The sequence below is a fragment of the Onychomys torridus genome, chromosome 5 (genome assembly GCF_903995425.1).
Source record: "Onychomys torridus chromosome 5, mOncTor1.1, whole genome shotgun sequence".
NCBI classification, from domain to species: Eukaryota; Metazoa; Chordata; class Mammalia; order Rodentia; family Cricetidae; genus Onychomys; species Onychomys torridus.
Genome location: NC_050447.1, coordinates 80,467,853 through 80,493,590, shown reverse-complemented (window position 1 = coordinate 80,493,590; position 25,738 = coordinate 80,467,853). Strand labels below are relative to the sequence as shown.

Below are 25,738 nucleotides of genomic sequence, written 5' to 3'. Positions count from 1 at the left end.
ACACAAAATAGCAGAAGTTGTTTTAAAATCCTGAATGGAATACACAAAGCTGTAGTGGGAAGCCATCCCAGCATTGGCCTGGAAGTTCCAACCCCCATTGAGGCTTCGGTAATGGTCACGCCCACAAGTCAGGACAGAGGAGGAAGCAGAAGACCAAGGATCGGGAGGAGGTCTCTTTCTTGGTTTCGGGACCCTGGACGCTGGAGGTAGACTGAACAGAGTTCTCCAGAGAACACTGCTGGACTACCCTATACCTTTGCCAGACCCTACAACCTACCCCTTCAATTGTAAGTTACCCCACAAAATAAACCTCCCTTTTAACTACGTGGAGTGGCCTTAATAATTTCACCAATACAAAGCCTGTGGTCAATTGAGGAACCCTCCCTGATCCCTAGAAAGGCTTGTCCCCAGCAGTGGCCCAAATGCTTAGTTTAATATATAGCTTCTCTTCTTTTTCACTGAGCCTCAAATAACCCATTTATAGGAGGAAAAACAAACAAACAAAAATCTTCTTGTTCACAGTCCGAAGACTCTTATCAGTGATTCTCCTCCCTAATTGACTGAAAAAAAATTGCAAACCATAAAATAATAGGCCCCATAGATCACAGTTTAAACTGAAGCCTAAAATTGCAACCATGCAAACCACACTCACAAATGAGGCTCAGAAGGGCCCTTTAGCTCAAGTCTCCCTCTATGGGATATGATCACTGCAAACATAGTAATCAAAGCTCTGGAAAGAAATAAGAAGATGTGGGTGACCCTGCATAGTCAATTGCTGATTGGACATTCTGTAAAAGATAACTGTGCCTGGGCCCAGGATGAAACTCCGTGGTGGTCAAGTCTCTCCTTGGATGCTTGGGGCCCCACCTTTCTGTCCTGTTATCACAAAATAAAAACCAGGAAACATCTGCACTGAACATGTGACTGCTCCTCTCATCTAGTATTGAACTGGGTAGTACAAGCAACCTGGAGTTGGGCATCACAGGAACTCAAACAGCACTAGTATTGAACTGGGTAGTGCAAGCAACCTGGAGTTGGGCATCACAGGAACTCACACAGCACTAGTACTGCACTGGGTAGTGCAAGCAAGCCAGAGAGGTGGCAGAAGGATATGCACTTTACAGGCAAATGCTTGAATGCCTGCAGTGGGTTTTGCTATCTATGCAGTGGGTTCAGCTTCTCAGGAGATCAGGTGGGACACCAAAGAGACTGGAGGATTTGGAGACACAATGACCTGCTCGGCAGCTTACTAAATATATAACCTTTCATATTTATTCTGCCCTCTCCTCCCCCATTCAGAACCAGAACTAGTGGTCTTCTCTCATGGAAGAAATGGCTATAAGAGCTAAAGTAATATAATTATCCCCTCATCCCTGTATGTATCTCTTAGTCTCTACTGGGATAAATCCTTTATATTCTCATTCAAAGGGAACAATGGGTGATTCTGCATATCCTTACAATTTCACTCTAACAGTAAGTAACATAAATAACATCAAAAATCCTCTGACAGGGTGTTCTCTGCCCATCACCTCAGCCTGACTCACTTCTCATCCCATCTGAGATGGCATGCCCTTATTACTCAGCTTCGAATCAAAGGGGCTCACCATAGAATTCTGCAGAATTCCTCAGGAGACAGCGACAAATGGGTGTTCTCAGTAGATTTCTAATCCTCCTGCTGTTTTTTGGAGAAGGGTTCTTTTTTTAACAGATGAGCACTGTACTAATAGAGACCAACACATACATGCTTTTACTGTTTCATTATACACCTGGCTTTCTTATTTCCTTACTTGAGATTCTTAGGGTAAATGATTTGACCACTAGGACACCTTAGCCCATTCAGAGGTGGAACTTTCCTAAATTACCTTTTTTGTTTTGTTTTGTTTTTTTGTTTGTTTGTTTGTTTTGTTTTTGTAATAGAGATTGTCTGGTCACAAAAAAGTAGAGTTGGCTTATTGTCAAGAGTCAAATCAGTAGATATTCCAGTTGGATTTCTGTTGCTGTGATAAGCACCATGAACACAGAGCAACTGGGCAGAGGAAGGGGTTTATTTCATCTTATACTTCCAGTTTACAGTCCATCGTTGAGGGAAGTCAGGACAGGAACTCAAGGCAGCAAACTGGAGGCAGGAACGCTGCTTCTGGCTCCCTCATCAAGCTTTCTTAGACAGCACAGGGCCGTCTGTGTATGGACGGTGGTGCTCACAGTGGCCTGGGTCCTCCCACATCAATCAAGACATTCTCTCACAGACCTGGTCACAGGCCAATCTGACCTGGAAAATTCCTCAGTGAAGGTCCCCTCTGCCCAGGTGATTCTACCACTGCGTCAAGTTGGCAACAGAAACTGACCAGCATAGCAGGTGTCCTTCAGTTTAAGGGTTTCAAGACCAGATGAGCCAGGTAATTAGACACATTTAGAGAAATGTTCTTCCTCTCTATATTGAGTTTCATCAAAAGCCCAGTCCTTCCACATCGCTGTCATCGCAGGCCCAAGGGCCTGCCCTTCCACACCTCCCTCCTTCAGCTCCTGCTCTTTCCTCTGCCATGCACCCTCGCTTGATGGTTCCTCCACACCTTACCCTACTTTACCCTCTTCCTCAGGTTTAGATGTGACCGCTCTGCCACGCCTCAGATCCTAACACTACCGGAAAAGTCCTGTCATTGAAATCTCTTTCTCACACACAGCAGGTCACACTCCACCCCTGCTTTTCTTCATGCCTTAATTTCAACTGCCCCATGCTTAATTAAATCAAGATATTCAGCCCCTTGATAGATTTCTTTGTCTTTGCACACTAGCTGTGTCTGTTCCCTGATGGATTTCCTTCCTTCTCTGCTTTATCTGAGTCCATGGTTGAGAGTCCCAAAGCCTCTCTGGCCTCAGGTATCCCATTTCTGCTTCAGGTATCATCCCACTTCTGTCCATTGACTGTGGTGAAATGTCCCCACAGACTCCTGTATTTGGCCACTTGGTTCCCAGCTGGTGGTGCTGTGTGGGCAGTTATGTAACTTTTAGGACACGGGGCCTTCAGGACAGATAGAGGTCAGGAGGGGTGGGTCATGAGAGTCCTGGCCTGGGCCTGCTTGCAGCTTGGGCTCTCTGCTTCACGATCACGACCCAAGTATCTAGCCACCAGTCTCCACAGCTGCAAGTTGTCCTGGACTATAGAACCCTAAATTCCAACCCCAAACAAACCCTTTCTTTCTTCTTTAAGTTGCTCTGCCAGGTGTTTGGTTTCAGCATTGAGAAAAATAAGGCAGGAGTCCTCCCCCTAGAGCGCCAAGCCAGACAGAAGACGCTGAACCCCCTCACACTGGCACGGAGCTTACATTGTGTGTGTTCTATGGCATCCGCTGAACCCCAGCACAAATTCACATTTTCTTCTCCCCCATCAATTCATTACCAAACATCTATTCCTCTCAGGCTTCCTATGCTTAGAAGATGGATTTCTCCCATTTATACTTCAAAACAATCTAAAGATTACAGAAAAATTTCAAGGCCAGCATAAATTTCCCTTTTCTGCAACCATTTGAGAATAAATGACTACCCAGATATCCCATCCTCCTCTGGTGCTTTCAGCTCAGGTGGTAAATGAATCCCATGTGGTTCAGTGTGAACCAACCATTCAGATTCTGACCCTCAGACTCAGCCCCTGCCACACTCAACCCCACTTCCTGCACCCAACTCCACCTACTGTACCCAATCCCACCTGCTGTACCCAACCCCACCTACTGTACCAATCCCACCTACTGAATCTGACCCCACCTACTACACCCAACCCCACCTACTGTACCCAACCATCCTTGATGCATCCAAACCTCACCCTGCTATACCCAAGCCCCCCTTGCTGCACATAAGCCCCTGCCCTGCCACAACGAACCCTGCCCTGCGGCACCCAAGCCCAACCCTGTCATACTATCTTTAGACTTGCCAGGTTTTCTTTTTTGATAAAGCTTTGCTGTTCCATCAGACTTGGAAGCCCACTCTATTTATCCTTCAAGATGAGGTAAAATATCTCAGGGGTCAGAGAGGTTTCTAAATCTTTCCCAGGAAACACTAGTTTCATGATCTATATGGAATTTACTGTAGTGTATTGCTTTAGTAATAATCTTTTGAACTTTGTACTTCTCTTATCTGGTGTTTCTTGGGGGTACAAATTAAACCTATCCTGCATGGGGCTGGAGGTTTATTTTTCTGTCTGATTCACAGGACCTGGAACATAGTAGGTCATTAATATCTGTTAGCCACATGAGCCTACCAGTGTACTCTCCATATTTAAGAGTATTTTTTAACACAAAATAAAAATATCATAATATTTACTCCTGATTAGATACATTTTATTCAATTAAGTTTACATTGCTTATAATAGCCAACAAGTTGGTCTTCTTATAAGTCCTTACTATGCTTTATTAGTTCTCTCTTCTAGCACCAAGTAACACACATCCATGTTCTAACCATACTGCTTTTTATAGTTCCAAATGAAAACATAATTGGTTTCCAGAACTCTTTGCCTATCTGAGAAAGAATGGTCCCTATAGGTTCAGATATTCGAATACCTGGTCCCCAGTTGGTGACACTCTTTGGGGAGGTTTAGGAGGTGTGGCCTTGCTGGAGGAAGTATGCCACTGGGAGTAGGTTTCGAGAGCTAAAAGACTTGTGCCATTTCAAGTCAGCTTTCTCTGATTCCTGCTTGTGGTCTGAGATGTGAACGCGCAACTATTTCTTCCTCCATGCCTGGTACCTGCTGCCATATTTCTCCACTTGATCCTCTGTGCCACTACAGTCTTTACTATGAAACACATTTATTAAGAAACATACTGCATTGCATTAAATACGCTGCTGGGTAGTATGTTCAATTTATGCTTATTGAATGAATGGATAGATTGACGGACATATGAAAGTGTTTCACCTTTAGTTATCATCAAATCCAACCAAGTGCTCTAATATATGCAGGCACATGAGCATTCCCAAGTCATAAAGAAAAGGAAGAGGTCTTAGACAAGAGTCTCAGCAAGTACTCTGCCACTGCATTCCTTTGAATTTTTACATAAGGCCAGCATGTTTGGGTCTGCTATATAAGTAGTGTAATTTTAAAGGTTCAAATAAAAGGACAAATTACTCAAAAGTGTTTTGCTGTTGTTTACCATAATACTTAAAGTCTACAACTAGATTTCTTTTTCATATATTCAAAATGTCTCCAAAAGAAACTCATCTGAAAGGATTAATGTAATGACAAATAGTCAGAAGCCACTCAGGACAGAATAAGTTCTTGAAGGAATGAGTACAGAGCAGTTGAACTCTCAAGTGAACTAGAAGGGAAGACATTTAGGGCCTAACTTACTACTGTCCAGGAGGCAGACTCCTGGACACTAGAGACAGCTGACACCACGTTGGAAAGGTCTTGGTGCTAAAGCTAAAATGAATTGCAAAGGGGGAGTCAGAGACAGGCTACAGACAAATCCTTGGTCTGTTTCCTGTCTTGACTAAAAATATGTTTCCTACCAAGAGTGTTATCAGTATCAGAAATTAATGTAAGTAATGCCTTAGACATGACTTTTCTCTGGCATGTGCTTACTTATGTGGATACATTTTCTTGATTCTGAAAACTATTATTCTTCAGTCCCTGGTGCAGTCTCACTAGCAATGTCATGTGCTTGCTACAGATGGACAGGGCAAAGGTAATCTGAGTCCTTCAGAGGGCTGTCAGCCTGAACTCCTGCCTTCTCAGTGTTCAGTCAGGTGTGCAGTCCTGTGGCTGTTCTGTTGGTAATTACTGTAGCACTACATATCACGTGGAGCTGCTCTTGAACTTCCCAGAACTAAAGTAAAACAGAGCATCCATCCTTGAGCTGGAATGACTACCCTCTTGGTGCTGTAACCAGCTTCACATTACAACACTCCTGCACATTTAGAGGGCCCTGGGCATGTTGCAAAGCGGTTCATATATATTATTTTTCCATTAGAGTTTCATTCAGGAACTCTGACCCTGGGGAGTTGCCACTGGAACGACAAGTGGGTGATGCAGTCTTACAAAGGAGTTAGATAAGAAGGGCCGGTAGGTTTTGTCCTTTCTAACTCAAAATCATGGAAAAGTGAGAAAACAGTGAGTAAAGATACATGTGGGTTATAGATCAGTGTGCCTTGGTGAGAGAGGGAAATGTGGCCCGCTGCAGGCCCAGGGTACAAACCAGGGGGATGCTATTCAGAGAGCATCATGCCAATGGCCAGGAATGAGTAAATCCCCTGAAAGAATGAATTTCTCCTGTGGGCTGTCTCAGGCATCCTGGGACTGCACCCTCCATTTTCACAAGGAAGTTATTGTGAAACTATAGTTTACAGTTACAGCTAATGCTTTTGTATAAGTGACTCTTCTACTGTGCTTTTATTTTCTACTTCTAGCCTTTACTAAAAGAACCATTGAGAAGATAAGGTGACACCTGAGGAGCCATGACTGCATCCAGGCCACCTTTCCTCTCTGCAAGGGAAGGCTTCTGAAATGAGGGCTTCTGACCAGCAAGGGTCTTTAGTTTTCATAAATCCCAATTTATCCATTTTTGTCTTTTGTGATCAGTGATTTATGTGTCCTTTTCCTGATTCAAGATGGTCACTTTTTCCACCTCCACTACATTTAGCCAGGTATTTCAAGGGCATTTATTAATAGGGAGTTTTCTCTCCGTTGAAATGCCTTGAAATCTTTCTTTAAAGAAAAAAAAAATCAATTGATATGAGTGGATCTACTTCTGGTTGCTTTCTTTTGCCCCATCGATCTATTTATCCCCTCTTGGAACAATTAACACCATATGAAGTCCTAAGCTTTAGAGTAACTCCAGAATCTGATAGTACAGCTCTCTAGCTTTCATTCTCGTTGAGTATTGATTTAGAGCATCAGGACCCTGTGCTCCTCCTTATGACTTTGAGTCAGCTTGCCAAGCACTGCGACTTGAGTCAGCGGGACTCTGGTTCACAGAGGCAGTGGTTCTACAGCAACACTTACAGTCATTAATTCAGTTTATCATGTGCTTCTCTGTCTAGATTTTCTTTAATGGGCAATATCTTCAGCATAGATGTTTTCCATAAATTTTGATAAATTTATTTCCAAGCATTAATTTAATTTAATTTACTATTAATTAAAATTAAACTTTCAATGACTAGATGTACTCTATCACCTGAGAAAGGGTCCTCTTAGTCATTTTACTGAAAGTTTAATTTTAATCATAGATGCAAGTTGCTTGCAATCAAATGCTTTTCTGAACTGATTGGCGGTATCATATGAATTTTCTCCCTTATCCTGTCATTGTGGCAAGCACATTAGTAGTTCAAAGACATGCCATTAACCTTAAACATGGCTCCAATGTGTAATCTCTTTAATGTATTTCTAGATTTAATCTGCTAATATTTTGGGGGGAACCCGAATTTCTCTTCACTAGGATCTTACTGGGTGAGGTCATTCACATGCAGGTCGGCTTTCACAGGCTGTGGTGGTAAGAGCTGGGAAGGCTTACCCTTGTGCTGGCTTTTAAGAGTTATGGAAGAATGCCTTGTTCTTTAAGCATGTAACATTGTGATCAAAATCATCGAACACAGTTTTCTTCCTGGGAAGTTTTAAAATTATAAATGTCATTTATGGGATGTGAGTTCATATTTTCTAGCTCATCTTCTGTTGGGTTTGGTGAGCTTATTCGTTGAATATCCACTGTGTGGCTTACTGGCATGAGGTTTTTATTACCGCGCTGCCTCATCATTTTGCAGTCTCTGCAGGACTTGTTCCCAATATTGGCAATTGGTATGTTCCCTTTTCCTTGATTTATGAACTCTGCAGGTTAGATAAAACACCCTGGTTTTAGTTTCGTCTATTAGTTGTAGACTTCCAAGATGTTCTTATCTTTACTTTTCTCCTTGAATTATTTTGAGTTTAATTTGTTCTTTTTCTCAATTTGTAAGTTAAAATCATAGTTCATATTTTTAACATTAGCATTTAGCTCTACACAGTCCCCTAAAAACACTGCTTTGATCATATCTCACAAATTTAAAAACCTTGCATTTTCTTTATTATTTGACATAGTCTTTACTTCTATTATGATTTTGTAACTGTCCTGGCACAAATTAAGATACTTTAAAGAAATACTTTGTGTCTCTCAATCTGACTATCTGACTATTAAAAAAATGGACACCAAAGAAATGGGCCTTTACCATGATGAGAGAAAGAAAAAGAACCAGCCAGAGCGGAGACTTGTCTCCAGGCAAGAGTTTTCATGCAGTTCTACAGGATGAGACTGAAAACCAGACAATGAGGGGTTAATGATGGGCAGAACCACATCCTGAGCTGATGCTTAGATGTGCACACATCCTTAGTCCTCTGTTTATATTTCATCTCACTTCATGACCCTGAAGAAGGCTTGAGGAGTTGGCATGGATCTCTTTGGCTTTCTTTCCAATGTGGCCACATTGAATAAAACGCCTTTTCCTGCTTCCTGCTTTTATTTGGCTCTTTCAGTTGGCTTATTGAGGACAGGTGGCTGGACCTGACTTGGGGTACAAGGTTGTGACCTCACCAAGTTCAATAACACTTTTATGTTACAAATTGTTTAATTTCCAATCACATGAGGCTTTTCTACCAAACATACTATTGACTACTGATTAAGTTCTAATTGAACTAATAGAATGTACTTATTATAATTGGTACCTGAAATTATTGGTATTCAACTTTATGGTATACAGATTGATTGCTGCCTTTGTAAACATTACATGGATACTTAAAAAGAATATGCATTCTTCTGATGTTAGGTATAATGGGCTATAATTTATAGCTGAGCCAAGCTTTTTCAAATCTTCTACATCACTGTTTATTTTCTTGGTGTGTTTGTATTATTTATTATAGAGGGCTGTAAAATATCTCTAATCTGATGCATATTTAATCTATTCTTTTAGCTTTATACTACTATCTTTTAAATCTTATTCATTTGAAGTCCGTTGTTATGGGCACATGCTTAGCATTTTCATGGCTTCCTAGGTGATCTGTTTTGTCATTACATAAAATACCCCTATTTTATATAAGTATTTTTTGCTATAAAAAAATCTTCTTGAGACAGGGTCTCACTCTGTAGCCCTAGCTGGCCTGGAACTTGCTATGTAGACCAGGCTGCTCTCGAAATCACTAACTTCCGCTATCTTCATGTCTCCTGAGTGCTGAGATTAAAGGCATATACCAGAATGATTTTTCAAAATTACATGTGGAAGGAGATCAAGGAACAACTTGGAAGTAACTGTTCTCTCCTTCCACCACTTGGGTCTCTTATGCGATAAGGTCTTATCTCATCCAGCCACCTCACTAGTACTTCTTGAAGTCGTATGGGTCTGTACTAGAATCACATACGTTTGTGTGAATGTCCATGTGTGTGTGTGCATGCATATGTGTGAACCTATGTGTAGAAGTCAGAGGACAACCTTAGCTGTCATTCCTAAGCCACTGTCCAGTTTCCACTTTGTTTGTTGAGACAGGGTCTCTCATTGGCCTGTAGCTTACCAAGTAGGCTAGGATGGCTAGCCAATAATGCCCAAGGATGTACCTCTCTCTGTCTCCCAACCCTGGGATTACAAGCATTTGCCCCCATGCCCATGTGGGTTCTAGGGAATCAAACTCAGGTCCTCATGCCTGTATGACACGCACTGAACTTACAGCTGTCACTTTGGCCCTCATGCTAGTTTTTTTTTTTTTTTTTTTAAATCAGTTTCCCAATTATTTCTTTCTTCCTACTTGTGTCTTCATCTCTGAGCTGCATCTCTAGTATTATAATTGTGGCTTACCTTTCATCAGTCTGGGGGCCTGCCAAGTGTTCCCTGCTTCTTAAGTGGGTTTCCACTGCCTCCAGTTTATCAACCTTCCTCACCTGGGCTGCAGGTTTTGTCTCGTGTTTCCTGCCTGCTTGGCCACTGAGGACCAGCCCTGCTTGAGAAACCTGGCAAATTTCTCTGCAGTCCAGTGGGCCCAGCACATCTACAATGAGGTTAGAACCCCATCTGTAGGGAGGGAGTCCCTTTTCATTCTGATTTTCTTGGAATACTCTTTCCTGAGCCTTTGGATGGCATATTCTCTTCACATCTCTGTGGCTGTTCTCATCAGTTTCACCACTGTGCAAATTACTGCATAGCTGACTTGTGTTTGGGCACAGATGGCTATATACTCTCCCCTGGATCTCGCTCTCTCTCTCCCACAATTCACTCCCTTCATTTCCAGCTTCCCTAGCAGAGCTCAACTCTGGGTTCTGATACCTCAAGACAAACAGACTGATGCTTTTTAAATGCTAACAGGGCACACTGTCCTACCTGTAGTGCCTGGTTAGAAAACCTCCTTGCTTACAACACTATTTACCCTTCTAACATTAGAGGCTATGGATCAAATAGGTAAGGGTTACCAGTGGGAAGGTTGGGGGGTGGAAGGGGAAAGAAACAAAGGAACAAACTGGTAATTACTGTAACCATTTTTAGAAACTTAAGGAAACAGATCTGACTGTAAAATGTTCATGCAAACCATTGGAATTGTATAAATAAAAACTGTTTCTATAAATCAACTGAATCCCTGTAGACCCCATATCTCCTGTCCCTTTATTTAGAGATTAAATTCCTTTCACTTTCTGGCTCTTTGTCAGTTTCCAGTTTTGTTTTGCTAGTTTGTTTTAGTTGTGGCTTTATATGTTTTTCAGTTTCTGTGACCATTATCTGTTGGAAGGTTAATTCAATATAAGCAACTACTACCGGAATCATAATTATTACACGACCTTGTAAATGGCTTTGCTACAATGTAATTTGCATGCCATGACACATTTTCATTTAAAGAATACAATTCAATATTCTACTATATGCCATAGTTACACAGCCAGCACCACAGTCACTTTTAGGTTTTAATATCTCCAGAAGACACTCCAGAAAGAGGAGCAGTCATTCCATTGCCATAGGCAAACACTAATGTAATTTTTATCTCTATAAATCAATTAGAAAGAATTCATCTAATGGAATAATGCAAGTCACAGTCTTGCAATTGTTTTCTCTAATTTAGCATAATGCTTTCAAGGTTTATTATATGAGAACATGTGTTTACATTTTCTTGGTTCTATACCTAGGAGTGCAATTGCTGAGCCATATGGTAACTCTATGTTTGACATTATCAATTTGAGAAATCACCAGCAGTTTTAGGGAGTACTGTACTGCTGTACATTTCCATCAGCAATGTGCAACTTCTCCAATTTTTCTATCTCCTTATCAAAATCTGCTATTGCTCATTTTTTATGATAGTCATCTTCACGGATATTAAATAGACTAACTTTGTGGGTTTGGTCAACATTTCCCTAGTGAGTAAGAATGCTGAGCATCCTTTCATATGCTTACCAGTTAACTGTGTTTATTGTGTGGTATATATCTGTATATATTTGCTTTTCTAAAGTGGGTTGTTTCTCTTCTTACTGGGATGTGAATGTTCATCATACATTCTAGATATACACTCCTTATCAGACATGGTATGTACACATTCTCATATACATTATTTCTTTTCACTGTCATTTGTTAAAGGTGTATGTGTGCACACGCTTGTGTGTGTGTGTGTGTGTGTGTGTGTGTGTGAGAGAGAGAGAGAGAGAGAGAGAGAGAGAGAGAGAGAGAGAGAGTGCGTTTGTGTGATGTTCATGTAGCTACCAACAGAGTCTAGAAGAGGATGACAGATACTCTAAAACTGGAGTAACAGGCAGTTGTGAGCCATGTAGTATGGGTACTAAGACTTGAACTCTGGTCCTCTGAAGAAGCAGCAAGTGTTCCTGATTGCTGAGCCATCTCTCCAGCAGCTCTTTTCATTTTCTTCCTCCTCTCCCCACCTCCTTTACCTCCTCTTCTTCTTCGTTTGGTTTTTCAACATGGGTTTCTCTGTGTAACAGCCCTGGATATCCTGGAACTCACTTTGTAGACCAGGCTGGCCTCAAACTCACAGAGATCCACCTGCTTCTGCCTCCTGAGTGCTGGGATAAAGGCATGTGCCCAATTCTTTTCACTTTCTTAATGGTATAATTTGCAACATGTTTCTTCTTTTCTTCTTCTTCTTCCTCCTCCTCCTTTTCTTCTTCTCATTTTGATGAAGTCCAACCTGTTTATTTTATCTTTTATTACTTCTGGTTTGCATTAAAAAAGGAAATCATTTCCAAACTCATACTTAAAAAGATTAATATCTACATTTCCTCCTAAGAGTTATACAACTTTTTTTTTGTCCATATGATAGTCAATTGTTTATTGAGGTAAACTTCTCCTTAGCGCACATATTCATGTTTCTTAGTTCAGGAACACAGGTCAGCAATGAACTTCTAATGAGTGCAATTCAAATAATTCTGTACATTCTGAAGTCACTTCCCACTCTGTGACTTCATACCAGCCTTCCTCATCTCTTCAAAGTCCCTCATGGAGTCATAATACCTATAGAAATCTGCATACACCTTCTTTCTGGGTTCAGCCACACTCAATAGGAAGCGGCAACTCCCAGGGCCATAACAAATGCACCAGCAATGTGAACCTGCAGGCTTTTGGCCAGAAGACTACACATATGAGGTTTTGGCAATGCACCAGAACTCATGGTAGTGAATGTCCTCTATATCAGCATACTTCCTGGTTCTCACAGAAATGGTGAGTTATACAACTTTTAATTCTTCCATTTACTTCAGAGTGTTTATACAGTGTGCACAAAGTGTCCAACTTAATTATTCTGGACATGGTTGTTTCAACCTTCCAGCACCATTTAGTCAATATACTATTCTTTCTCCATTAAACTATCCGCATATGCTTATGCATTGATCATAAATGTCAGAATTTCTCTTGAGGCTCTTCAATTTTATTCAGTTGACTTATGGTCTATCACTCTTTTGGGTCGTATACTTTTGTAGCAAGGTTAATGGCAGCTAATGTAAATCTTCCAAATTTATTCTTTTTCAAAGTAGTTTAGATACTGGGCCTCTTGAATGTTCACATAAATTGTAGGGTGAGCTTGTGAATATTAGCAAAAGGAACACTGAGCTTTCCATATGCTTGCACTAAGTCTGTAGATCAGCCTAGACATTAAAACCTAAGTTCTACAAGCATGGACTACATTAGTACAGCCCTGTGGTGTCCTTCAATGGTTTACAGTGTGTATTTTTAAACTGTGGAGGGTTTTTTTTGTGGGGGGGGGCTTAATTTGTTTGTAAATAGTTTAATATTTTAAATGAAAACATTTTATTGATTTCATTTGTGGACTATCCATAACTAGTGTCTTAGTTAGGGTTTCTATTGCTGTGAAGATACACCATGATCATGGCAACTCTTACAAAGGAAAAACATTTAATTGGGGTGGCTCGCTTACTGTTCAAAAGTACAGTCCATTATCATCATGGTGGGACATAGCGATATGCAGGCAGACATGGTGCTGGAGAAGTAGCAGAGAGTCCTACATCTTGCAGGCAACAGGAAGTGGTCTAAGACACTGTGCAGTATCTGGAGCACATATGAGACCTCAAAGTCCACCTCCACAGTGACACACTTCCTCCAACAAGACCACACATTTTAATAGCACCAGTCTCTTTGGGGGGCCATTTTCCTTCAATCCACCACAGCTGGTTCATGGAAATAAATGTGATTTATACACTGACCACATATCTTGCACACTTGCTGAGCATGCTTGTTATTTCTCATGGTGGTTTTTTTTTTTCCTTCACAGTTTCCTTCTTAGGAGTCTCAATATGTAACATTATCTTATCTATGAGTAAAACAGTTTTACTTCTAGCTTTCTAAAAAAGAAAAAAGAACTGCTTTTTTTTTTCTTCTTGGGTTTTTTTGTTTGTTTGTTTGTTTTTTGTCTGCCTGTTCTGGCTAGACCCTCTAGCACAATCTTGAACAGAAGTGCTGTTAGCTAATGCCGTTGTGCATTTCTGATTGCAGGGATATATTCTATGGATGTTTTCTGGGTCGACAGGGTTGACAGTATTTCTTTGCTGCTCTTCTGTTCAGCTCTTTTCATTTATCACCAGAAGTACTGAAATCATAAGCCTCCAGATGTAAAATAAAGTTGAATATTACTTATATGATTTCCAAAAGCAAACAAACCAAGAATCCAAGGAATCCGGCTCCTGACGACAACCTCGGTAAAGTTCTTCAGGTGTAACCACAGGCAGGGCTGGTGGGGTGACATACTCTACCGTACCTGGTGCCTAGCCTAGCCCTGATGCATTGTGGACACTGCCCTCCAAGTTTATTGCCCCCTGGCAGATTGTGCTTTTATCCCTATCTGTGCTCTTGGTGTATCTCCATCTTGAGGTTTCCTACTCAGAAGATATTGAAGACTTTCCTCATTGTCAGTTCAGTAGCCATCACTGTCTCATGTCTAGTCCTTCTATCCGCTCTGTGCCCTTAAAGCTTTGAAGGTCCCTGGGCAGTGGTGGCGCACACCTTTAATCCCAGCACTCTGGAGGTAGATAGAGCCAGGAGGATCTCTGTGAGTTCCAGGCGAGCCTGGTCTACAGAGCAAGCTCCAGGACAAAGTACCAAGACTACACAGAGAAATCCTGTCTCGAAAAAACCAAAAGTCAAAACCAAAACCAAAACCAAACCAAACTAAAAAGACTTCGAGGGTCAGCATTTTGTGCAGTCTTAACTATGTGGTGAGTCAATCCCCAGTGCTTATGCTTATCCATCTGACCTCAGCGCCGCCTTGTACCACCCACGAGGGAACTGTGGAATGCCAGTGCTTTCCTGGTACTCACCTCAGATTAGCCTCCTGATCACACTAAGCACTTAAGGCCCTGGCTCTGGTTTTTGGCTCCTTGCCTTAATCATCTATTCTGGTGCTTGGCCGCTTGGCCGGCTCCAGGTCAAGCTCAACTCCCCATACTATGCTTTATTGCCACTTATTTTTTATTGCTTTTGTTTTTTGAGGTCTAAAAATAGATAGACATTGACTGAAAATAATAAACTTTTGCATGTGCACACTCCATAAGTTTATAAATATACCTTAATTTTTATCATTTGCAAATAAAATTTAAAACTTTATGTATATCAAGTGGAAGCTTCCTAGTTTTTCCTTCATCGTCTTCTCCCTTCTTCACATGAATTTGGTGTATGCTAGTCAGTGCGTTTTCTACATTTGTTCCATTTGTATGCATTTTTCAATAATACATAGCCTGACTCTGTGAGTTTTAGATTTTTATGTAGGAACTAAGTGTGGCAGTATATAACTGAGTTTCAAGCACTCTGCAGACCGAGGCAAGAGGATTGTTTGAGCCTGAGTGTTTGAGAGCAGCTTGGCAGTATGGCAAGAACCTGTCTTAAAAATAAACCTCGTATTTAAGTAATAAGTTGCTCATTAGCCTGCTACAACTCACAGGTCTGTTTTTATAGTAAATTACACAAAACATTCAGTTTTCATCAGGACAGGTTAACCTTACCTCATGCCTAAAACAAAAGAAAACTGCATGGAAGCTAGTGTAATTGTGAACAGGGTTACAAAGAAGAGGGTCACAGCTCTGTTGTGGTTGAGACTCTATGTATAATATATATGATGGAGACTCTATGTACAGGATATATGACAGAGACTCCATGTAAAAGGTATATGATGGAGACTCCATGTACTAAGATATATGATTGAGAATCCATGCACAAGATGTATGATTAGCCAAACCAGGACTAAACCTCAAATCTTCTGATTTCACCACTTCCCCCACTAACCACTGGTTATTAAACTGAGCACTGTGGAGATAGTGCAGGGATTATTTCTAAGGATCAAAGGAAAATGTCAAGGAAGTTGGTCTCTGGCCATCTGTTTCCTTTCACCCAGGGTGCCTCAAATTTCAGTAACCAGGAAGGACTAGTGTCTTACACTGCTGTTTGTCTATGCAGGGTACAGTGGCTCGGTGAATGTATTCCAGCAGTATTTCTCATGAGTTGTTATTTGTAGGATGTTTTCTTCTATTGCCTTCACAGCATCAGCAAGACACCATTTTTTTGCTAAACTTAATTGATGGTGTCAACCAAATACTCACATTTTATTGGTCCAAGTTACCAAACAATATTACTGTCATCTTTTTGTCAGTTTATGTAGTATGCTAAAATAAGTAACACGCAAGGATTTACTACATAATAGAAGCAGTGGGACTAATACACTACTATATAAGATGTACATCTTTTATTCTCCTTTGGATCATTCATAAGCATGTTTGAGTTGTTAGTCCAAACCAAATTCTTTTTGTTTATCACTATCAGGATTCAGACATTAACTAATAAGACTCTTCCCCACATCTAATTCTGAACACTGTGATGAAGTTGAAAGCTCAAATAGTCACAAATGTGTCACCTAACCCTACTTGCCTGACAGGAGAATTCAGGTGACAATGGCTAGATGTTTGCTATTATTTTGAAAGCTGACCATACAAAGTTTCTGCAATAAGAGAGACTCATGTTTTATTTCTTTCTTTTAATTAAGAATTTTTTTTATTTGTTTTACATACCAACCACAGATTCCCCTCTCATCCCTCTTCCTGTCCCCCCCCCAGCCTTTCCCGCAACACACAACCCCATCCCCTCTTCCAAAAGGGTAAGGCTTCCCATGGGGAGTCAGCAGAGCCTGGTACATTCAGTTGAGGCAGGACCAAGCCCCTCTCCCCTGCATCAAGGGTGAGTAAGGTGTCCCACCATAAGTAGTGGGCTCCAGAAAGCCGGCTCATGCACCAGGGATAGAGCCTGATTCTGGGGCCCCTTAAACAGACCAAGCTACACAACTGTCAACGGAGACTCACTTAAAGAGAACTTTGCATCAGAAATTTTAGTCACATCCCACGGGATACAATTTATATTTACTTATTTCTTCCTTATTAAGCATGCAAACCAATTGCACTTGGTAATAATATGCAGACAAGAATCTTAGACTTCTAAAATTATAAATATTTGAAAATGTTTTCAAGTCAAAGAAATTTTGGAGTTGTCCCTTTCCCTCTTTGCTATAAACAGAAAAATACTGATGATTCAACAGCTTTACCTTAAAATAATCTAAGTGATCATCATGTCAGATAATTGTTGTAATATCCTTAGAGTTCTGAAGGACTATCTCTTATACGATGCAATCTTTTTCTTTTGTCATGTATATGTATGCTGAAGATTGCTGCAAGCACATTTCTCAACAGACACGCATCAAGAGCTAAGCTGCAGGAAATCACAGTCCCAGACACTCGCAGCTATTTCTAAATGTCTGAAAAAGGCACACGAGAGTGCTCCATGCTCACAATGAATGCTTGTGCAGTGCTGGCTAGAGTTTGGTAGGTGGATTCTAGTGGGGTGTTGTCAGCCCTCACTGAAGACTGTTTCAGAAAATACTCTAGAAAGCCATTGCAAAGTCTGAAAACTCAGCAGAGCTGTCTCCTGAGACTCTGGTACTCAGCATGGAGCACACCTATGCTAAACAGGTGGCTTTTGTCTCAGGCAGGCTCTAAATCACGTGACGATGTTATGTCCGCAAGCTCCAAGTCTGCTTTATGATACTGGCCGTGCTATGAAACTACAAAACCATACAAGGTATATCCAGGAGACTACCTACTTGTTAACAATTTTTTGCTATTAAATTTTCTTCTCTTTTTAATTTCTATATTAAATTGCTACGTTTTAATTTAGAAACTATCTTTGCTACTTTGTTTTTCTATAGTTTTCTCCACAAACTCCTTTAAAATTGTGTGTGTGTGTTTGTGTGTGTGTGTGTGTGTGTGTGTGTATACATATATGTATGTGTGCATGTGTGTGTATGTGTGTTTTAGGAATGAGCATACATTTTAGAAGACATTTACATAAGTTTTTCAAAATCCTACTTTACGCATTTCACAGTATAAAAACAAGATCAGTCATTAGTGTGGCTCTTCCATTGTTATTTAGTATATTCTTGGGGATATCATTCTGTCTATATTTTAAAACTTCAGTGAACAGTACTTTGAAACAGATTTAACTTATATATAGCCTATTGGCTTTGAATGCTTCAGAAATAACAGAGGATGTTCAAACATTGCCTCCTTCTTTCCTCACATGTGCATGTGTTTATTTAGCTCTCTTGCTATTTGGATAGATCACTGATTGACGAAAATCTACCCTTCAGGAAGAGAGATCAGCTGAAGTCACGACCTACTTTCTAAAGGATAGGTCCCATGAGCTCCATGGCTGTTAATGAATCTTCATGGAAAGTCACTCTTGATGATGATCTGATGGAAAGTGTAATTAAGTTAATGCTCTTATTGCTGTAGACATTTTCTGTGGCTTCTCTTCAGTGCTTATTTTCAGAAATATATGTCATGAAATGAACGGTCCTATGACTGGCTGTGGTGTCCTGTGATTGGCTGTGGTGTCCTGTGATTGGCTGTGGTGTCCTGTGATTGGCTGTGGTGTCCTGTGATTGGCTGTGGTGTCCTGTGATTGGGTGTGGTGTCCTTTGACTGGCTGTGGTGTCCTGTGATTGGCTGTGGTGTCCTGTGATTGGCTGTGGTGTCCTGTGATTGGCTATGGTGTCCTGTGATTGGCTGTGGTGTCCTGTGACTAGTTGTGGTGCTCTGTGATTGGCTGTGGTGTCCTGTGATTGGCTGTGGTGTCCTGTGATTGGCTGTGGTGTCCTGTGACTGGCTGTGGTGTCCTGTGATTGGCTGTGGTGTCCTGTGATTGGCTGTGGTGTCCTTTGACTGGCTGTGGTGTCCTGTGATTGGCTGTGGTGTCCTGTGATTGGCTGTTGTGTCCTGTGATTGGCTATGGTGTCCTGTGATTGGCTGTGGTGTCCTGTGATTGGCTGTGGTGTCCTGTGATTGGCTGTGGTGTCCTGTGATTGGCTGTGGTGTCCTGTGACTAGTTATGGTGCTCTGTGATTGGCTGTGGTGTCCTGTGATTGGCTGTGTTGTCCTGTGATTGGCTGTGGTGCCCTGTGATTGGCTGTGGTGTCCTGTGATTGGCTGTGGTGTTCTGTGATTGGCTGTGGTGTCCTGTGATTGGCTGTGGTGTCCTGTGATTGGCTGTGGTGTCCTGTGATTGGCTGTGGTGTCCTGTGATTGGCTGTGGTGTCCTGTGATTGGCTGTGGTGTCCTGTGATTGGCTGTGGTGTCCTGTGATTGGCTGTGGTGTCCTGTGACTAGTTATGGTGCTCTGTGATTGGCTGTGGTGTCCTGTGATTGGCTGTGTTGTCCTGTGATTGGCTGTGGTGCCCTGTGATTGGCTGTGGTGTCCTGTGATTGGCTGTGGTGTTCTGTGATTGGCTGTGGTGTCCTGTGATTGGCTGTGGTGTCCTGTGACTAGTTATGGTGTTCTGTGATTGGCTGTGGTGTCCTGTGATTGGCTGTGGTGTCCTGTGATTGGCTGTGGTGTCCTGTGATTGGCTGTGGTGTCCTGTGATTGGCTGTGGTGTCCTGTGATTGGCTGTGGTGTCCTGTGATTGGCTGTGGTGTCCTGTGACTAGCTGTGGTGTTCTGTGATTGGCTGTGGTGTCCCGTGATTGGCTGTGGTGTCCTGTGATTGGCTGTGGTGTCCTGTGACTAGCTGTGGTGGGGTTCCAGCACTTTAAACAACAGCTTGTGGTACATGGAGAACCTGGCATTAGATTCTTAAAGAGATACAACTTAGCTCAGCATTTTAATAAATGTTTTAAATACTGTGAAACATGGAGACAATCACATCTGCTTTTGTGATAGAGGAATGTAGACTCTAAAGGAGAGAGAACATTCAGCTAGAATCACTTCAAAATATTGGCCAAGGGGTTTTGGTTGAGAAATGTGAACAGGGAAGGAAGTGGGACAGAGGAAGTCCCCAGAGATGCAGCTTAATGTAAGCCTTAAATTACATAAGGGTTCAGCTGAAGAGGGAACCATCAGCCTGAGGCTGGGACTGCACCCCGAGGTTAGGAGAACACAAGTATCACCTACTCACTGATGCACAGTGCTGAAAATGAGAAGAGAGGTCAGAGCTAAAGAAGGGGTCAAGCTGTTGTGGGTCGTGCACACCACAACAAGGACAACAACCTTTTATTCCACAGTTCTGTGAAGTCCTGGGAAGTTTTGGGCAACAAAATAGTGTAACTACATTGAAACCTTTGAACCTGTGGCCTGGTAATGGTGGTGTGAACAGATTAAAATGTATTAAAGAAGTCCAGCTGTGAGAGATGCCTAAGGACCTGGAGAATCAGAAGTCAGAGACACAGAGGGAAGCATCTAAGCTTGGAACTGGGGAGGCAAAGAGGGGAGGAGTGGAGGGAAGGGGAGAGAAGGGGAGGGAAGGGGAGGGAAGGAAAGGAGAGGAGGGGGGAGGAGAGTAGAGGACTTCTGGAAGGAAATGGTTATATTTAGAGCATAATCCCAGAATATAAAGTGCCTTGTTTATTTAGAGTCTGTTAAGAATTTGTTTCCATTCAGGATAATATTTATTCTGTAGGCTTAGAATTCTGAACGTAGAACAAATCAGTGCCCTCTCCAGCCTGGCTAAATGGGAACAGACCCTCAGAACTAACCTCATATTGTTCCTTTACTTTATAGAAAATATATGGATGGAATAGAATTGTCTCTGTCACCATCAATATAAGAGAGAATGTTTAGAGAACATCTGTGTGTTAGGAATTGCCTTAAAGTTTACACATGCGATGTTTACTCTTAGTTGTTGACTTGTTTAGATTAAAGCCCCTGCAGGAGAATAGTAAAAGCGTACAGCTGGATGTGTCTGGGATGTCATTTGCAGAGAGAAGCATCTCAATCTCTCACTATTATTCTCTCCCTCTTCCTCTCCACTCTTCCCACCCCATCCCACCCTGCGTGGGCTTTTATGATGTGAGATGTCTTGTTTTCTTCAAAGTGATGGACTGAAATCTTAGAAAACATGAGCCAACATTGATGGGACAAGTATGAAAAGATGTAAAAAAAAATATGTTCTTATTTAATCTTGATTGTAACTCTAATGGGTACATACTATCATTTAACAGATAGAGAAACTGAGGCATATAAAGAAGAGCCATTTTCCTAAGATTGTACAGCCAGTAAACTGTAGGGGTGACATTGGGTTCTGGATAGTAACACCTGAGACAGCATGTGGTCAACCTTACACACACCTGTCTCCAATCACACAGCTTGTGGATAAGCCAGATTGAATGCTAGGGTATGCAATTGAGGGCATGTCAGAGTATTTAAAAAAATTTCACAATGAAGGATAAAAACATGTCTATCTGAGTTAGAGTGTATCTATGACAAATGGTATGAGTCAGTCAAGCAAAGGCATCCTCCTTCATGAGAAGCAAGGTCCTCAGTGATGATGATTTGCAATGAAGGCCCCTCTCAGGGGCTCTCAGTGGCTCTAGATGATAGGTAGCATATTGGAGGCTTACCTTGGTTAAACTTCAGTCTGTAAGCAACAAGATATCTATGGACATGTCTCAGAAGTTAAATTACAAATGTGTCACCATGTGGAACCTGGCCGAAGCTAGACAGTAACAGGTAATACTGATGAATTAGGACCTGTGCTTTGACTGTGGGTGAAAGCAGTAGATCCTTTGCAGCTAACAAGGAGCAAAGGAAGTTAGGTCGGAGACCTAATGAATTTCAGGAGAAGGAAGAGGTACTTGGTCAGCCATTCTGCCTGAGTGGTTCATTTATTCTGTCATTGACTCACCCGTTTAGTCAACACACATTTGAATTCATGTGACAGGCATTGTGCTAGACAAGAACAGTACAATAGGAAATAAAAATGTATTCTGGCTTGGTGGTGATGGAGCATGCCTTAAATCCCAGCACTGGGGAGGCAGAGGCAGATCTCTGTGAGTTCGAGGCCAGCCTGGTCTATAGAGCAAGTTCCAGAACAGCTAGAGCTGTTACATAGAGAAATCCTGTCTCAAAGAACAACAATAACAAAATGTATTCTGAGCTCATAGAACTGAACTCAGATAAAGGAGAAATGAAATGGCATTAAATATAAGCCATAAACATGACCAAAGAAACCACAAAAGTAAGGAACAGTGTGAGTCTTGAGGAGTGACCAGAAGGCCCCACTGGGGATGCGACCAAGAGGCAGGTTGGAAAATTTGTCTTTGTTATGTCATGAGCTGTTTGGTGGACGCAACCTGAGGCTAGACTCTCTCCATGTTTGAGTACATGGCGGATCAGGTGTGTTCCGAGGAACCAGAGCAGGGTTAGAAACACCCAGAGGAACTCTGCTAATCCTGAGATGGTAAAGAATGTGAAACAGTGAGGAGAGAGAACCTCCTTCGCCCGAGCTGACTGCACTTCTGTCATCTGCTGGTTTTCCTCCTCATAACAACGCAGAGTCTTGTCGACAGATCCCATGATGAAGAGAAGCACCCATGATGAAGTTTGAGATGTTTTTACTAATGCTGACATAAATAATCAGATTTTGATTTCATATTTTTTTAGATTTTATCTGCAACTGTAAGGTTATGAGTTCAGACTAAGAACTTTAAAATCACCCTAGACACTCATACATGCATACACACTATGGACATAAACATAAATAAAAACAGAGCAGTAACTTCATAGTTAACAGTAGCTATAGCTAAGTTTAAAAAAGGAATTGAGAGAGAGAGAGAGAGAGAGAGAAAGAGGAGGAGGAGGAGGAGGAGGAGGTTGGGGAGTTCACTGAGGAATTACTCAGCAATTCTGACCAGGTGACCTTGTCTGTGAATGAACTGGTTGAATTACAGCCCATGTTTATCATTTTGCCATATGTTATAGTTTGGATGCTAAATTCCCTCCAAAAGCCTATATTTCAGAGGCTTTGAAGATTAATTTGTTTTTAAAGGTGTGACCAAAGTCTCTGACATAAATCATCTTTTAAAAAGATTTAGTTTGGCTTGCACTTAGGAAGAGTTCGTTGAGTTCACGGTTGATTGGATTTGGGCAGAATACCAGTATGGCAGGTCTGGGTAGCAGAGAAATTCCCTCACCTCATGTGGATGTGAAGCAGAGAAAGAGGTAGGAAGAAGTCAAGAACAGGTACCCCCGAGGACCTCCTTCCCATGACCTGCTTCATGTAGTTGGGACCCACCTCCTCAAGTTTCCACCTGCTAGACCAAACATTCAAATCGAGAACCTGTGAGGAACATTACAATTCAACATAACGTGAACAAGGTATTGCTCTGGAGAGGCAGTAGAACCTTCAGGAAGGTAGGGCTTTGCAAGAAGTCCTCAGGTTACTGGAGGGGTGTGTTAAAAGAGAACTGCCAGGCCTCTGACTGTCTTCTCTTCCTTGTGTCCTGGCTTAGGCAGCAAGTGGTTTAGATTTACCTTGTGTTCTCCCAGGGATACAGGGATGATTGATTATGGACTGGAACTTGCAAAGTGAAATTTCGCTTGATAAGTTAATGGTCTTACTATGTGTCATAATAGTGACAAAACACTAACAGGTCATATAAGTACCTACAGGAAGGAGCTTACAAATACCACAGCATCTTTGCATGCGAAGGGTGCACGTGCTGGGAAAAGATGTGCACGCACCTGAGAGCCTTGTCTTGCTTAAAATTGAGTCACAGTCCATCCCTGGTGGCAGGGGTGGCTTTGCCTGATCTTGGAATCTGCCACTTCTCGGTCATTAAGTTTGCACGCTGTACTTTTGAAGGATAATTTCCCAGTGCATAAAACATACCACCCATATAGGATTCCCACTTTCGTGGTTGCAGGCAGAACTTGTGTGGTCAAAAGATGAAAACTCAAAACCAAGGAAAATAAATAGTAACTATCTAAACCAGGCATGGTGGCACACACCTGTAATCCTAGCACTGGGGAGGCTGAGGCAGGATCATGAGTTCCAGGTAGCCTGAGCTTCTCGGTGAGATCACTGATTGTTGGGGACCTGAGTCTGTTTATGATCAGTGAATGGAGACTTACCAGATAGCAGTGAGATGCCCCCTTGTCCCTTACCCACAGCACCGGTTGTGGGACAGCTCTATAATCATGGTTCTGATTACAGCATCCTTCAGGGCTTCAGTTATAGCTTCTGGTTACCTCATGCATCTTATCCATGATAATCTTCCAAAAGCACTGATATGTCCTAAGTGCTGAGCTAAGACTCTGGGGAGGGGCACTCATAGAAACATCCTGGCTGCATCACTTGAATCTGATCTGTTGTCAGTCTTGGAAACTGTGAGTGGCATGAGGCTATACAAGCCTATCGCTGTCTCAGAGGTAGCCTAAAATAGTATCGGACTCAGACATTTGTGGTGTGGGACTATCCCTGTGCTAGGCTGTCTGAGAGAGAGAGAGAGAGAGAGAGAGAGAGAGAGAGAGAGAGAGAGAGAGAGAGGGGGGGGGGAGAGAGAGAGAGGAAGAGAGAGAGAGAGAGCGCTTCTAGGCCACAGTGTGTGTTCTGTGAAGAAAGTAGCAGGTTTCTCCAGAGGCAAGAGCCCTATAGAACCGAGGCACAGTCCCCGGTGCTTTTGCATGCTAGGGAGAGTCAACTAGCAAGGGAACACCGACAGGAGATGAGGAAGAGGAAGCTAGAGGTAGGGAGTAGGGCTCACACTGTGGCCCTGCTGTTCATGAACAAGGCAAATGGGTCTCCCCCACCCCCTTGAGACTGGGCCTCTCCCTACCCAGCAAGTTCTTCCTGGAATCCCACTGCCCCAGCCTCCCAAATGCTAGGATCATAGGCATGTGCCAGCATGCTTGGCTTAGTTTCTAATGCCGGGCAGATCCTGTGGGCAGCCACTGAAGTGGGAATGACAACATTCTCCTGTCTAGCCCACAGGCTCTGAGGAAGGTTTCAAAGGCTTTTCAGATGTAACATTCCCAGCTGCTTGAACTGGCCAGTGAGTCATTTCCAAGGTCACGGGGCACCACCCAGTCCTCGGCAGCTCCCAGGTGACGTTCCAGGCTCTGTATTTTCACTCAACAGTCTGTGCATGGCTACTCTTTTGTAAGCAGACAGCAGGATGATGGTTAGCTCGGTGAGGGAAAGACAACTGGCAGACTGCACACAAAGACATATAATATAATCTCAAATGATCACAAGGATAAAAAGGACAAGATCTGATTACAGCAAATAATGGAAGAGAGATTTTGTGAGGTGGTTAAGAAGGATCCCTCACCAGAGGGTAGCACTGCATGCTTTTAATCCCAGCACTCAGGAGGCAGAGGCGGATGGATCTCTGTGAGTTCAAGGACAGCCAAAACCTCCTTAAACAGAGAAACCTCGTCTCAAAAAAAACACCACCAACAAAAAGATCCGTCTAAAGGCAATGGTGCTATGCTGTGACTAAAGGTGGAGAAGCAAGAAGTGTGTGTGCCCTCTGTGGAGACTGTGGTGCCCACCCTGAAGAGTCTTATTGTGCTGAACTGCTCTCCACTGTTCCCAGCAATTCTCTACCCAGAGCAGTCTCTAGATCTCTGTTTATGTAAGACCTGGGGGATTTCTTCTGCCCACCATACCCTTAGCTGGTCTTTGACCTTGCTCTTTTCAGTATCCCCTTCTGGCTTCCACTTCCTACTAGAAATGATCTCCATAAAGCATCCATCCAGCCATACACTAGACAGGCAGATGTCAATGGGCACTGCATAACTTTCAATGCTCCAGAACAGTTTTCTTCAGTGTGGTGTGCTCGATGCCAAACACAGCTGGAGACCTCCAAGCAAACTATTTGTAGAGGAATAAAACGTCCAAATGATTCCTAAATTAATTTGATTGCACACAGCAATCTGTTTCTCCCCATTCTTATACCTTGCAGCAGTTTAACTGATATGCC

The 25,738-nt window shown here is 42.3% G+C and overlaps 1 protein-coding gene and 1 pseudogene across 1 annotated transcript in view; both read right to left on the bottom strand.

The window, feature by feature from the left end:
* The window catches only part of Gpr158 (G protein-coupled receptor 158), a 356,067-nt gene that overhangs the window by 71,834 nt on the left and 258,495 nt on the right, over positions 1-25,738 (bottom strand). The window lies entirely within an intron of this gene.
* On the bottom strand, positions 12,375-12,601 carry LOC118583912 (annotated as a pseudogene).